General features: G+C 39.8%; 1 long non-coding RNA gene across 1 annotated transcript; it reads left to right on the top strand.

The window, feature by feature from the left end:
- Positions 1-816: 816 nt before the first annotated feature.
- LOC110356811 (uncharacterized) lies at positions 817-13,354 on the top strand. The gene is made up of 3 exons (XR_010470444.1): positions 817-1,662; positions 3,823-4,030; positions 10,567-13,354. It is a non-coding gene; the product is annotated as an uncharacterized LOC110356811 (long non-coding RNA).
- Positions 13,355-14,255: the final 901 nt, after the last annotated feature.

Genomic DNA, 14,255 nt, shown 5'->3' with positions numbered 1-14,255 from the left:
ATAGAAACCAGATTTTCTTCCTATAGTGCATATATAGTACATACATAACAGAATACCATTAAACATAGCATGACATACATTTAGGATGATGGATGTAATTCACACACTTACTGTGAATAAAGTAGCCTTCTCAAATTCATGTTGATGAACTGTTTGACTAGGACTTCATGCTGCCTTTAATTTCCTAAAATTTTGCATGTATGCTTATATAAAAAAAAATGGTTGTGCGCACCACCTGATTGCCAAGCTCATGAAAAACACAACTATCCAAATATATCTCCAAATATCACTGAAATCAGCCCTAACAACCCAATATGTTTTGATTCTATAGGTATTTATATAGGGCTGGTTCTTTCTCTACACCTCTGAAGTGTAAAGACTCACCTTAGAAAGCAGCAACAGCTGAAGTTTTTACACCACCGCTAAATAAAACCAGCGCTCAGTACTCACCTTCAGTACACAGCGCAACAGTTCGGGTTAAACTGAAACCGAAGATGGGTTTCAACCAAAGCACCAGCTCAGACTTTCTCTGGTCTGTTCAAAGGCGGCATCTCGTCCAGGTGACCACAGCCCTGCGCAATGGACATAAAGCTCCACAGGGTGGCACTCAATAACCAGCCTGTGCCGTGGTGTGTCCCTGTCCCCTGTACCGGCCGTGGAACCAGCTCTGTTAATACGGACGGTAACAGGATGCTGCCGCAGACTTATGCGTATTCCTCGGAATGTTCTGAATTTAAGCTGGGTTTTTTTGTTTGTTGGTTTGGATATTTTTGTTGTTGTTTTGTGGGTTTTTTTTAAGTTGGCCTTTAAAATTCACAAGTTCATCACTGGGCTTCCGTTGTCGCAATGCAAAAGAATCACAGGATGGAGACAGAAGCTGCGGCAAAACAAGCTATTGTCTCCTACAGAAATTAGCACTTTGCTCAGAGTATACGTCCCTCAGACCAAAGCCTGCTCTTTACTTCATCCTTCTGTTTCATTATAGTAAGTCAGACTAAAAGAATCAGCCAAACCTTCTCAAAAATGCTCTAGTGTAGTTGCTGATTAAACCTTACTTTAAATACAGCGTTCACCAGAAAGAAACAAAGAAGTGTAAGGATCATAAAAGGAGGTAATATCCGTTAGCAGATAATAGTGCAGTCTCACAAATGCCAACTTTCCAAGCATGTGCACATTGTTCAAGATTTAAACCCAGTCTTTTAACAAACACCAACCTTAAAGCTTTAAAATGTTTCCTTCTTGCATTGTTTGAAGTGAACTGAGCATCTGAAAAAAATCCTCCCTGGGACTTGCTGTTACTGATTTTGCCTACTAAAACACAGTATCAGCATAGGCCTCTGTTTTGCATTTGTATGTTAAAAAAACATGGAAATGGCTGCAGGAGGTCACAATGAAGATCCAGCCATTCCAGAAATGGCCAACAGTAGAACACAGGCCACAACTCAATAGGCCAGACAAATTCTGATGGCAAACTCTTCCAGTTCCTAACAGCCTCAGGCACTTGCCAGCCCAAGGTGATATGTCTGCTTAATAGCCTTTGGTGGTTTGTTTGCTTGTTTAATGGATTTGTCTTATTTCTGTTTTATCAACGTGGAAACAGTTTGGCATTGATCACTCTGCATGGCAGCAAGTTCCACATTCACGTATCCATTGTTTGAAAAGGTATCTCTTTTTGTTTGTTTTGAACCAAAAGAGTATTGCTGGGAGTTTGTAAATATGATGCTGCAGTATTATACACAAAGGGAGAAGTTTTACACATTTTAATCAGATCAGAGGGCTGCCTAACCAAACAGGTTTATGTATGCTATTTGCACCACATACGATAAAAGGACCTGAAATTATTTTTCGTATCTTCTCTGAAGTCAGGTGAATACAATAGCTATAAGGCTCAGCTATATATGTTAAGACCTTTAGAACTAAACTAGCATAATATTTATCCAGGCATAAAAATGCTATGAAGATAAAGCTCATTACCCCAGGCCTTTACAGATTGAGGCAGAAGTGTTATATTCACAATGGCATGGGAAGTACAGTGATATACAACACCAAGGTGAGATCCTATGCTGAGTTTCAATCATCTTACAAGATCTTTAGACGTTAAGATAGTTTTACACCTGCCCAGTTCTAAGGGTGTCTCTGACTGAGGAGCTCTGCCTCTAACTAATGCTGTTTAAACCTCTGGAGCACTCAGAGGGTCACAACACTGACTTGTATCATTCCTTTCTGCTAAAACTTTTTCTCTTACATGATATTCATGTCATATATTTAAAGACAGCAAAAGGTTCAGTCTCTTTAAACCAACTGTAGATGAAATCTATCAAGAAGGTCTGTGATTCCTCCTTTCAACAGTTTAGAAGCTAGATGCAGACCTAGAGTTTAGAAGCATTCCCTAATTGTTAACAAATCTGTAGACAAAACTAACTGGACCAAATTCCTTCTAGCCAAACCTATGTGAAGCCTGTTGGATTACATCAACAGGAAAAATTTTGACCTGTCTTGTTTTTAAAATGTTGCGCAAATACAACAAATAACTTGAGTAAATAGTTCCAGAAAGAGTGCAGCAGCATCATACAAAATATGTTCTCAGAGACATAAGGGCAGATAGCGAGCTGAAGACTTGCATCATGGAAAAATGCTAAATAAGGATTCAAATCTGCTGTAACACATTTAGCCTTGCTGCTCTTGTTTTTTTCTCTAGCTTATTTAGGACTGGAGCAAAATCTACTTACCAATCAGACAGGACCAACTTCACTTCTGGTGTAATTTAGCTGGATTTAAGACCAAGACGGACTCAGTGTTTAAATTGCTTGAGGATGACTGACAGTGGGAACGGGTGAAGTGCAGGACACAATTCTAAATATGTACAGTGAATATCCAAAACCAATGGGAATGCTGAATGTCCAGTGCATAGATTAAAAGCACTCTGGTACCTGCACAAGAAACCTTGTCCACTGGATTCACAGATATCCTGTTCCTGTCCTCAGCTTCTGTGTGGTATTTATTCCTCCCAGGAGAAGTTTCTTTTCAGGCCATGCAAAGCCTGGTGAACTGGTGTGGGAATTTCACCAGCTGTTATGGCTAGGACCTGAGGACCACCATGAAGGGAGAGTTTTGAGAGGATAAGCCAGTCAACACTTCATGCAGGCATTCTATTTATGCTCAGCTTTTAGGCAATCCATCTGTTTACAACCAAAAATCAAGCATTAGTTAAACATACAGACCTAAACATGGAGCCTTATCTACAGTGCTGTGAGAGGGATGCTGCATTGTGGTTTCTGATGGCTACATCATTTGATGATTCTCAGCCTCCAAGGTTATGGTGGCTGAGTTTGAGAGCTCTCTGGCAGGGGAAGCCAGAACCAAAGGAGGCATATTCCCCCTTCGCCAAGCTCCACTGTGTATCAGTTGTGTTTACCTACAGCTTTCCCACGGATCAAGACCAGTCTGGTCCAAAGGTTTACTTCCTCTTTTCCTAGGTCAAAACCAGTCCATTCTGGCTTGTCAGACAGGTTTTACACCCTTCTGTGTGCAGGTTAAGTCCAGCCTCTTCAGGTGGGTGCTCCATGTTTGCAGACTGCATGCCAGCCATCTGATTCCTTCAAGTTTTTGTAGACTGGATATCGTTATCTTAGCTCTAGTATTTTTGTGCAACTATGCCAAGAAAACAGATATTACACAATATTTCACTTCCTACCCTAAATCAAACAGTCTTGTGATATGTCTGGGTACAAGAAAAACAGGATGCTTCATGTTTCTGCTTTAACTCAAGCAGATTTGTAGCATATCTGGGTAAAATGCAAACGAAATGTATTTCTCAAATAGGTCTTCTCTGCAAAGCTACTCCTGCTGACCCTTGTTTCCTGCCGTTCTGGAGTCAAACTAGCTGATCCTGCAACTGAGCACAGCACAATTTTCCTTCTTTTATCAAATCACCTTGTACTGAGCATGGAGTTAAGAGTACTGACTCACCTGAGAACAGCCCCCACTCCACCTCTACCTGAGCCACTAAAAGCTGCCTTCTCACCATCAGGTAGAAGTAAAAGATAAATGTGTATTTACATGTGTTTTGTGTTGGTTTGGTTTCTTTTTTTAAAAGGAATGGGTGATTCATGTGCTTCAATGTTAAGATTATGATTGTACACTTCTCTGATTTACACCCTGGTAGCAGTAACGATTAGTTGTTTAATAAAGGCTGGATATAAATACTAGACAGAATTTATAATGTCTTGTTCTTCAACTGTGAACCACAGCAGATGGTTTCAGTCTATGTGGATTAAGAACAAAGTAACATACTTCATATTTCCAGAATAAATAGGAATAACTTAACACCAGTTACAGTTAGATAATGCAAAATAAGAAAGACAGCATTCTAAGAGCTGAACACCTACTGATTTGAGCAGATTCTGAAATTATAAACATCACATTTGTCAGTTTTGAATCATCCACACCACAAATGAATGAGAAACTGTGAGAGAGAAGAATGAGTCTGCAATAAGACTGGGATTTGATTCCACTTTCCCTTACACCACTCTTTCTTCCACTCAAGCCTTTACAGTAATTTCCAATATAGCTCTTTTTCTGCAAGTCCCCATGTTAGAACTAGTTTTGTTCCTGAAATGGTTCCCCTGAGCAAAGCCCCTCTTACGTCCTTGTCTCCAGGAGGTTAAGTCAAAGTATTAAACAGGAGAGGACAGGAGTACTTACGGGACAGATAAGAAAGTGCAAGGAAACAACAGTATTCATTAGTGTGACTGGTATCGGTTCCAGGAGTCTTAATTGTTGTCATGAGTCTTTTAGATATCAGAACAAAGAATAACTTTAATGAGGAATTGAAGGTTATTTTAGATATTCATACCTAAAGGAAATTTCTCCCCAGGACAGTAGGCAGCACAGGGAAAGCATGAAATAAGTGGGCAATGCAGACTGGCATCATAGTGTAACGGCAGAATTGCCATAGAAGCATCACTCTGACAGCACCAGACCTGCACATGGGCCTGCCCAGGAGCTCCCATGTGTTTGGTTTTAGTGCACAGCTCAGCATCCTGCAGCCCAGATGGCTGGATTCATGCCAAACGTGAGGTGGCAATACCAAGCCAAGCAAGCTCTTGTCACTCTGTATGAGGGCAACATCCAGGATGGAGAGAGAGTTCTTCTGCCTAACAGCACCTGCAGTAGAGACAGGCATTTCTGTTGATGAGTTAGTGCCAAGGTAGTTCTCTGTTTACCTTCAGGGAGTGACAGCAGTGTAGTGCAGATTAGACCATGGATTCTGTCAGGCAGGGTCTGTGCTAAAAGAGGATACCTGGTGTGTTTGCTGGTCCCATAATTCCTGTTGTCACCCAGTTTCTGACACAAAAATAGCTGTTGTACAATAGAATCAAAATAATAATGGAGTTTGAACAGAAGAAATAAAGAATGTTACTAATGCAGCTTTATAAGGGGGAAGAGAGGCCAAGAAAGCGAAACAAGCCATTGGAGACAAAAGGAAAGCCAGAACTTTATTTTGTGGCCAAATTTGGGGAAGCAGTGTTTGCAGCAACATTCTGAATTAGGCTACGAATGGGGAAAGACCGAAAACACTAGAAATTTACTCAGGAGAGAAAAGAATGTGACAGTTACTGAAATAAATAATAGATTTAGGTGTCAGCAAAGTACAAGGGCAGATGCTGCATTGAAGTGGGTTTTTTGATTAAATCCCAGATAGCAATTGTAAACTGTTTGTTAAGTATGCTGGGAGATGAAAAGAGAAAGGATGAGGAAGCAATAAAAAGGAAAGGGAGGTGAGTTCAAGGGCACTATTCAGATTAAGAGGGGAGAGATTAAGTCATGCCTGGATCTGTGAAAAGCATAAACCAAAGAAGAGTGAGAAGACTGAAGATGGTTAAAGACGAGTGGACATCAGAAACTAAAAGAGAGGATGAGATTAAGTCCCCAGGAACATGGTCAGAAGAGGAAAACAAATGAGAAATTTTAAACCTCAGCATCTAGTGTGGCAGGAATAGCAAGTTGCAGATTGGTAAGGGCATGCTGGAAAGCAGTTCTGCAGAGAGGGATCTGGGGGTTCTGGTCAACAGCAAGTTGAACATGAGTCAACAATGTGCCCTGGCAGCCAAGAGGGCCAGCCCTGTCCTGGGGTGCACCAAGCACAGCATTGCCAGCCAGGCGAGGGAGGTGATTGTCTTGCTCTGCTCTGCACTGCTGCGGCCTCACCTGGAGCACTGTGTGCAGCTCTTGGCGCCACAGTATAAGAAGGATATAAAGCTACTGGAGAGTGGCCAGAAGAAGGCTATGAAGTTCATGAAGGGTTTGGAGAGGAAACCATATGAGGAGTGGATAAAGTCACTTGGCTGTTCAGCCTGGAGAAGAGGAGACTGAAGGGAGACCTCATTGCAGTCCACAGCTTCCTCACAGGGGGAGAAGGAAGGGCAGGTGCTGAATTCTTGTCTTTAGCAAACAATGACAGAGCCCAAGGGAATGGCAGGAAGATGTGCCAGGGGAGGTTCAGGTTGGACATTAGGAAAAAGTTCTTCACTCAGAGGGTGGTGGAACACTTCAGTCTTCTCACAAGTCAAGCTTGACAGTGTTCAAGAAGAGACTGGACAACGCTCTCAGACACATGGTGGGAACTGTGGGGTTGTCCTGTGTAGGGACAGGAGTTGGACTCGATGATCCTTGTGTGTCCCTTCCAACTCAGGACATTCTATGTATGTTTTGGGGTCTGGTACATGGCTTCTCTGTCTCCTCTTCCAGTATGGTGATCATAAATCACTGTGTCAACTCTAGTGATGAAAGACTGGCCTGAACTCTGGTGCAAGTCACACTGTTGGCACCCAGGCTTGGTGCTGGGTCTTGGAAAGGTGTGAGCATGCAGAGGACACACCCATGGGATGCTCTGGTGTTGTAAGCAGGATGCTTACAACAGGTGATGTAAGCACCAGGATGCTCTTGTCAACTTGGCAGCAATTTGTTTCACCACAGGTATCCAAGTGTGGAACAGCTGGATCCTAACAATCCACAAAGACAGCAGAACAGCCTGTCTGTTCCCAACAGACTTAATTAGTCTTGAAGCTTTGGACACAAGACCAATGTAATTCCTGTGCTTGTAATTATTATCCATAGATCTGTGGAGGCAGCTCTGACTAGGTCTGCATGTTTTGATTTACATTAGGTAAAACAGACTTCTTCCCTGGGGACTCACTTTGATGCAAGGGAAAGGCTGATATGGCCTGGTGATAGTGAGAGCTATGCCAACAGAAGCATTAAGTCCTGGAAGGACCATCCAAGGTGAACAGATCAAAGATTAACGGACAAATGAAAAAACAGCTTCTGGTCATCCAGGATGGTGTTTATGAAATAATTGTGGGGGTAAAAGTTACTGAAATAAAGTATAACTGTTATAATGAACAGCATAAGAGACAAGAATGGCAGAAACTTGTTTGTGCCCTAGGATACTTGACAGGGTGAGAAGCATTTTGTTTTCAGACAAGATATTAACACATTAGAAAGTCAGTGCCCTGAAAGTCTTTCTAGGCAAAGTAAAAATATGCCTTCAAACTGCAGAATAATAACAATCGCATAATAATAATTTGAACAGAAGTCAATTTCTTTCCTGGTAGAATTTTTTTTTTTGCCTCTAGGGAAGAAATAAAGATGTTGTCTCCTTTTATGCACACATTCATTGTGTCACATTTTTTTGTTTTGTTTTTGTAACCTCAACCCCAAGAGGTTTAACGCATGTTAATTTCTTCTTAGGTAGGTCACTGGTTTCCCTTTTCTGCACAGCCCTCCTTCTCAAACAACTTGTAGTCTAAACTTTATTTATTCTCTTTAGAACAGAACAAAAAAAAAAAAAAGCCCTGTGGAAATTTCAAATATACTTTAGCAATTCCACTGTATTTTACTTTAACCTCACCCACTCAATACCCACCAGGCTCTTCTCAAGTTCTTGCCTTTCCATCTGCTAGTCCTTCACAGACAAGGATTCAGGGAGGAAGACATCCCAGAAAAATGAAAGCTGTGTATTGCAGAAAAAAAGGAAACTTGTTCTTAAAGAGTATGACAAGGCAACGCAAATTGTTACTAAAGCTGTCACCGTTTTGGTCATGCATGATATTTGTAAAAAGACAGTAACACACTGACCATCAGGAGCTAGAAAGAAAACAAAATTAAACTTCATCCCATTATGTCCTTCCTGCATTTATTTCCATTTAAAATTAGAGTTGCCTCTCTCTTCCCATCCCCCAGAAGGCCTACAGACTTGGTAATACAATAACCTACAAAATGTCAAAAAAATAATTTACCAAGCATGAGGTGGGGAGCGACTGCAGTGAGGAAGTGACAAGAATTACATTATATTCAGGCAGTAACTGTGTGCAGGGAGGTTCATCTCTTGATTGCTTGCCTGAAAGGTAGAGAGAGCGCATTGGTAAATTTTTTGCTTGGGATGCTAGAGGCTGCAACATCACTGGTTGCATTTGGTCAGCACCTTGAAGCCCAGCTTATGAATCAAGGGCCATGCCACAGGCACTGCTGTGTTACTTGGAGCTTGTAAAAGCAAGCAGAGCAACATTCAGACTCCTATCTCTGCCAGCACAAGATGCGAGGTTCATAGGCACTGTGGGAAGAGGACATAAATAATAAATGAGCTAAATAATGAAGACTAGTTGTACCTAATTATAGTTCTAGCTGCTCTTCTGAATAAAGAAAGTTCAAAGCTGTTGCAAAAGGATTCTGACCCCTTTTTTTGAACGGTGTTTGAACTTCACGGATGATTAACATGGGAAAGTCTGGAGATGCCAATGGAAGTCACAGCAACATTTCATAGCCTTGTTGAAGAGAGAAGCAGTGTTTTGTACAGCAATTTATTTACACATCAAAACATTATTAAGCTTAAATTAATATTTAGCCTGAATACAGGAGCAGCTTTGGCACCTGACTCAGAAGAGTAACTTAGGAAAGTAGCTCTTCAGGCTCTGCACGTAGTCAGGAGAGAGTCAGAATGAGTGCAAGTTCCTGTCCTGGGCATTTAAGTGCCTAATGCTAAGTGTGTGAATGCATTTACCTTCTCATCCTTCTCTATTATTAACAGTTTGAGAAGAATTAGTTCCTAGTGCCCTTCCCATGCTGCAAACCAGAGATTACGAATACCTGGTCAGTGGGAACTGAATTTCTCTCCGGCTAGGGGAAAGACATGGTCCATGGAACAGGATGCCAGGTTTTAGGTCAGTGGACTTAGGTTCTTTACGAGCTCTCGGTGATTTCTTGTGACTGACTGCTGGTCAGTACACATTTGCCTATCTGTAAAAAAAAAATTATAAATCCTAATCACATTCTAAAAGAGGTCTTCATCTTTGGATAACAAAGTCTTAGTTATATACCAACTATGATTATGTCATTCCCAGCACAAAAATCTATCCATATGGGCACATTTAAGTTATAGTTCCATATTTCTAAATATGAAATGTACTTCCACATAAAGGTCAAATTTCAACTGCTAGAGCATATTGAAACAACTACATTTGTAGAAAGTACAAATCTAATCAAGGGACTTATAAAACTGTACAATGCCTTTGTGCAAAAAGTAAACACCACTAAGATGATTTTCATAATCCTTTATTCTACCAGTGGAAAAATGTTTCATATTACTGTATAGTCTTCCTTGTTAGACCTAACACTAAAGCAACATGTAGGAACATACGCAATGTGTCGGCATGTTGAATACAGTGCAGTATGTCATAAAAGAAGTACATTGTAAAGAAAAAACATATAATGTGTTGCTAATCTGTGATGCCACCTATATGCAGAACAGAATGAAGGAATGCCAACACGACATCTTTAAATTTAAGCATAGATTACTTCTATAATTAAATACATATCAAACTTAACGATACAAAACAAAATAACTGGCTAAACCATGTATCAATATTTTACTGAGTTCATGTATCCACAGCTAACACAAAAATTCCTCTTATTCATTCAGTGGGTGCTGTATAAAGCATGCCAAGGTTACAACCATTTTACCTCCATTAGGTTCACAATACTGCTTGAGCCTATTTTCATTGTTGTTCCTTATCATTTATTGGTACTGCTACCGTTCCCTACCATTTATTGGTACTGCTACCTTCAAGCAAACTATAGAACAAAGATGCAAATTTATCATCTCGAGTACTCAAGCCATGGAGGCAAAGTGATCATCAACAAAGAACTGAAATATATTTTGTATACACAAAGCTCATATCTCACAAACCAGTAGCGCTGGTCCTCAGATGAGGAAAATCAGTTCAGTTCTCTCCCCTTTGATGGACTTATACCACTTTCCACCAGCACAGAAGATACAGCCAGTTGCCTGTGGCAATGTCATGGTCCTTCTTTAGAAGTATCTTTCCAGATCTTCCAGGTTTCTCTGCTATAGTAAGGGTTATCATCATCCCAGCTAGCCTCCCTCCACAGCAGTATCCCCTGGTGTTCACTTCCAGTTTGGTTCTCAATTGTTATTCAGCACTGTAGCTAAGCATTTGTGGTATTTTTTTGTTTCATGTTCCATGTGCCTTCTAATTTTCTTTCTAGTCTCTATCATTCTGCAGCTATTTCTCTGAAGAAAAATATTTGGCAGAAGTGGTTCCATATACAACCTCAACACTATCCATACAGTCATCTTTTGTTGGAATAACTCCTTCTACAATGTTAATAAATACCCATTCTAATATTTTGAGACCTCAGGTGAGTGTGTTAAACAAGCAAGTAGTTCATTGCATGCTTTGTCTCTACTTTGCTTATAGAAATGGGTCTCAGAACATACTTTACACTAATTCTGCACTGTAGTACATGTAAATTATTGATGAATTAAATCTAACTTATCACAAGGATAGTGACAGTTTTTCATCTTTAAAAATAAAGCTGGGTATATAAGCCATTTTTTTGCACAGTGTTGCAATGTGAAGATGGCAACTGAGAATGCCTTGTTTTCCAGTATTTTTAGGTCTTAATTTTTCATATGATCTCTTCCGTGTTCCCTCTGTGTTTTCACACTTCCTAAAATAGATCACTGTACTGGTTAGATACGAACATACTAATGTATAATGCTGACATTCCAGAAAGATCTGAATAGCTTTTTCTTTATCTTTTTTTTTGTTTTAATTTAAGTAGTTGGTAGCAGAGCTGATAGAAGGTTATTTAATGTGATAAGAAGCCTGTGATACCTTTTCATAGTATTTATGTTCTCTCCATGTGACCTGTTTTCAGAAGAATCTCTTCAAATGGCTTGTCAACATTCACAGTCTCTACGCTGCAAATTACTATTTATGTTATTTAATGTGAGAGTATATATCATAAAATAACTAAAATTGAATGTTTTCAAGTGCGATTGGTTAATATTACTTGTACTGCTGTGACTTGTAGTATTACTTTTGAATGTCAGAAAATATACATTGGATGCTTGTACATGAATAATGAAGATTGATGGAAGCTGATTTGTTCATTTTTGTATTTTAAGTTGGAGAGTAATGTAACAGTCATTAAATATCCCTAATATGCTTCCATTTAAAACAAAAGCCTGAAAGAAAATATTTGGCATAATACATACTAATAAATCCAATGGCACAGTAAATAGTATTGTCCATATTGCCTGTACTAGCCCGTGCAATTAGAGCTTGTCAGGCTGCTGGGGTTGGGGTGCAAGGTTACAGAAAGAGGTGGTCTGGCCATTTCTCACCTGTCCTTGTACACTTGCAAGGTGTTGGAGACATGGGCACAAGTGCATCATCTGCTGCATCTCTAGACCCTTATCAAAAGAGTAAATGTGGGGAGTCTTGTTCTCTTGAATGCAGCTTCCCCTATGGATGGGTCACACTGGAAAAGGAGTTGTCTCAAATCATGGTGGTGCACAAAAGACCCTCTGAGGTGTCACCACTGGTGGTCTGAGCAGTTGAATGCAGGTGCTTCCCAGTGCTGCACCAGGCCCTGCGTGGGCAGGACTTTGGTACTTCAGTGCATGCAGAAGGCAGAAGGCACAAAGCAATGGGCAAGTCTGCAGATCACGGCAGATACTGGACTCCCATTGAAGGTCCCACTGTTTCCAATTTATTTTCGTAGTATTGTCATCTGTTAAATAGACCAAGTTTAAATTACAAATTATTCCAAATGATTACAAATTCTTCCAAATGATTTTTCCCTTGTCTAGTAACACATTTATGAAGTCCAACTGAAAAATGCATATTGGGTTAACTTATATAATTAATAAATTACTGTGATTATATATTTTATAGTATACAAATAAATTTTTATGAATTTTTCTGTAAAGGAGCAATCCATGAATCTAATCATACATGGCCTTTGCTATTCTTAGACTGCAAGCCTAGGGCAGATTCTCAACAGGATACAAAATTTGGCTTAGCAATGGAATCTGTAATCTGTGCTTGAACATTGTTGCACAATTATATTCGCTCTGCTTCAGGTAGTCTCTTAAGTGTTTTAAGAATTCATCTTACGGTAGTATACAAGTATACAAATGAGATTTATAAGTGACTAAATAATTAGTGGAAACAAATAAATGAAAATATCAAATACTGGTAGCTGCATTTAAATTATAAATGCTGACAGCAGCTCTCAGAACTGAGGAAATGAAGAATAAGGAGGAGGAAGACAACCACTGACTACAGTAAACTCAAAAGTAAAAGGCAGTAATCTAACCAGGGAGCTAGTAGCACATTCTAGCTGGTCTGTGCAAATGAACAGTATTCTATTAAAAGGACATTATATACAGTAACAATTTCCAAATATATATGTGCATATATAGAATAATACATATGTCTGTATGTATATATGAATTATCCAAAAGAGTAGTATATTACATTTTACTAATATGTACACTGTTTAGTGTTTTGGGCTACGTCTAGAGCTATCTGCTGAGATGTGCTGGGCTGCTGTCTCACCATACACACGGGTGTCTTTACAGGAGCTCTCAAATACCTGGGCACAGCCCAGGTTCTATCTAACCTGGTTCTATCTAACCTGGCCTTTTCTCCCAACACAGTGCCATGGTCCATCATTTTATATGTACAAATCCATGATTTAGTTATGAAATATTTAAAACAAAACAAACCAGTTTGCTCTAGTGTAGTTTATCCTGACTTTTTGAATGTTCATATGAAGTTTAAAAGAGTCGTCCAACATAATAAGCTGATGAAAAATAAGTTAACATTTTGGACGAAGGAAAACACTGTAAGGAAGGCTGAGCTTTTGTTTCAACATGTATGTACTGAAAGTACTTCATTGTCATAATGTCAACTGGGACATCACCGCAATTTTGGCAGAAGTAAAATACGTATGGATACATTTTCACTGTGCAGTGCATGAATTTAATAAGGCTGCATCACTGAGAGCTGGGGTAGATAAAAAGGTGGGGAGTGCAGGGGAGATTCCTCCTCAGAAGGAAGGTATAAGAGAAGTTAGAACATCAGCTGATGCTTTGCAAATCTGCAATGCTGAGTAATCATTAGGATAAAATACTTCCTTCTTAGTTATTATGTGAAAAAAGTGAATTTATTTTACAGTGGAAAAGATATATTTGCACTCCTCATTCCAAGACCTGAACAATAAGGGGTCTGCACGAGGAGGAACTGTGACTGATATTTCTAACCACCTGTTGCACCCAAGGAAGAGCCTGTTGCTTAGATTTTCTTCAGTTCTGTTATTTGTACTGTATTGACTGAATTATACTGTAAATGAGAACTTTCATCAAAGGCCAAGAAGATAAATGTTTGGTCTTTTTTTTTTTTCTTATGAAGGGAGGTCAAAACAAGCACCTTAGGTATTAAATACCCCAAACAACAAAATCGAGTAGAAAGGAGGAAAATGGAGTATCAAAAAACTCTCACCAGTTTCTGCAATTTCCCCCTATTTATTACAGGTCCTTGCTTCTAAGGGGATTTTATTTTTTACACTGACGTACATCATTACAGGTTAAAATTCACTGAACGGTCTTATACAGATCTTGCATTTTGCTCCTGTTGACACAAACCCTCCACATCGGGCATGACAGGAATCCAACATCTGCAGGAGGGGCAGTCTGGGTAACTCTCCTTCCAGAACAGGCAGTCATGGCATGGCATCTGCTGGCGGAGTAAAATGAGCAGCAACCTGCTCATTTTGGATGAGTGGCCATCATGAGGGATCTTGTTTATAAATATCTCAAGGGAGGGTGTCAAGAGGATGGGACCAGACTGCTTTCAGTGGTGCCCAAGGATAGGATGAGGGGC

Source organism: Columba livia, chromosome 2 (genome assembly GCF_036013475.1).
Source record: "Columba livia isolate bColLiv1 breed racing homer chromosome 2, bColLiv1.pat.W.v2, whole genome shotgun sequence".
NCBI lineage: Eukaryota > Metazoa > Chordata > Aves > Columbiformes > Columbidae > Columba > Columba livia.
This window is presented reverse-complemented; position numbering and strand designations above follow the sequence as displayed.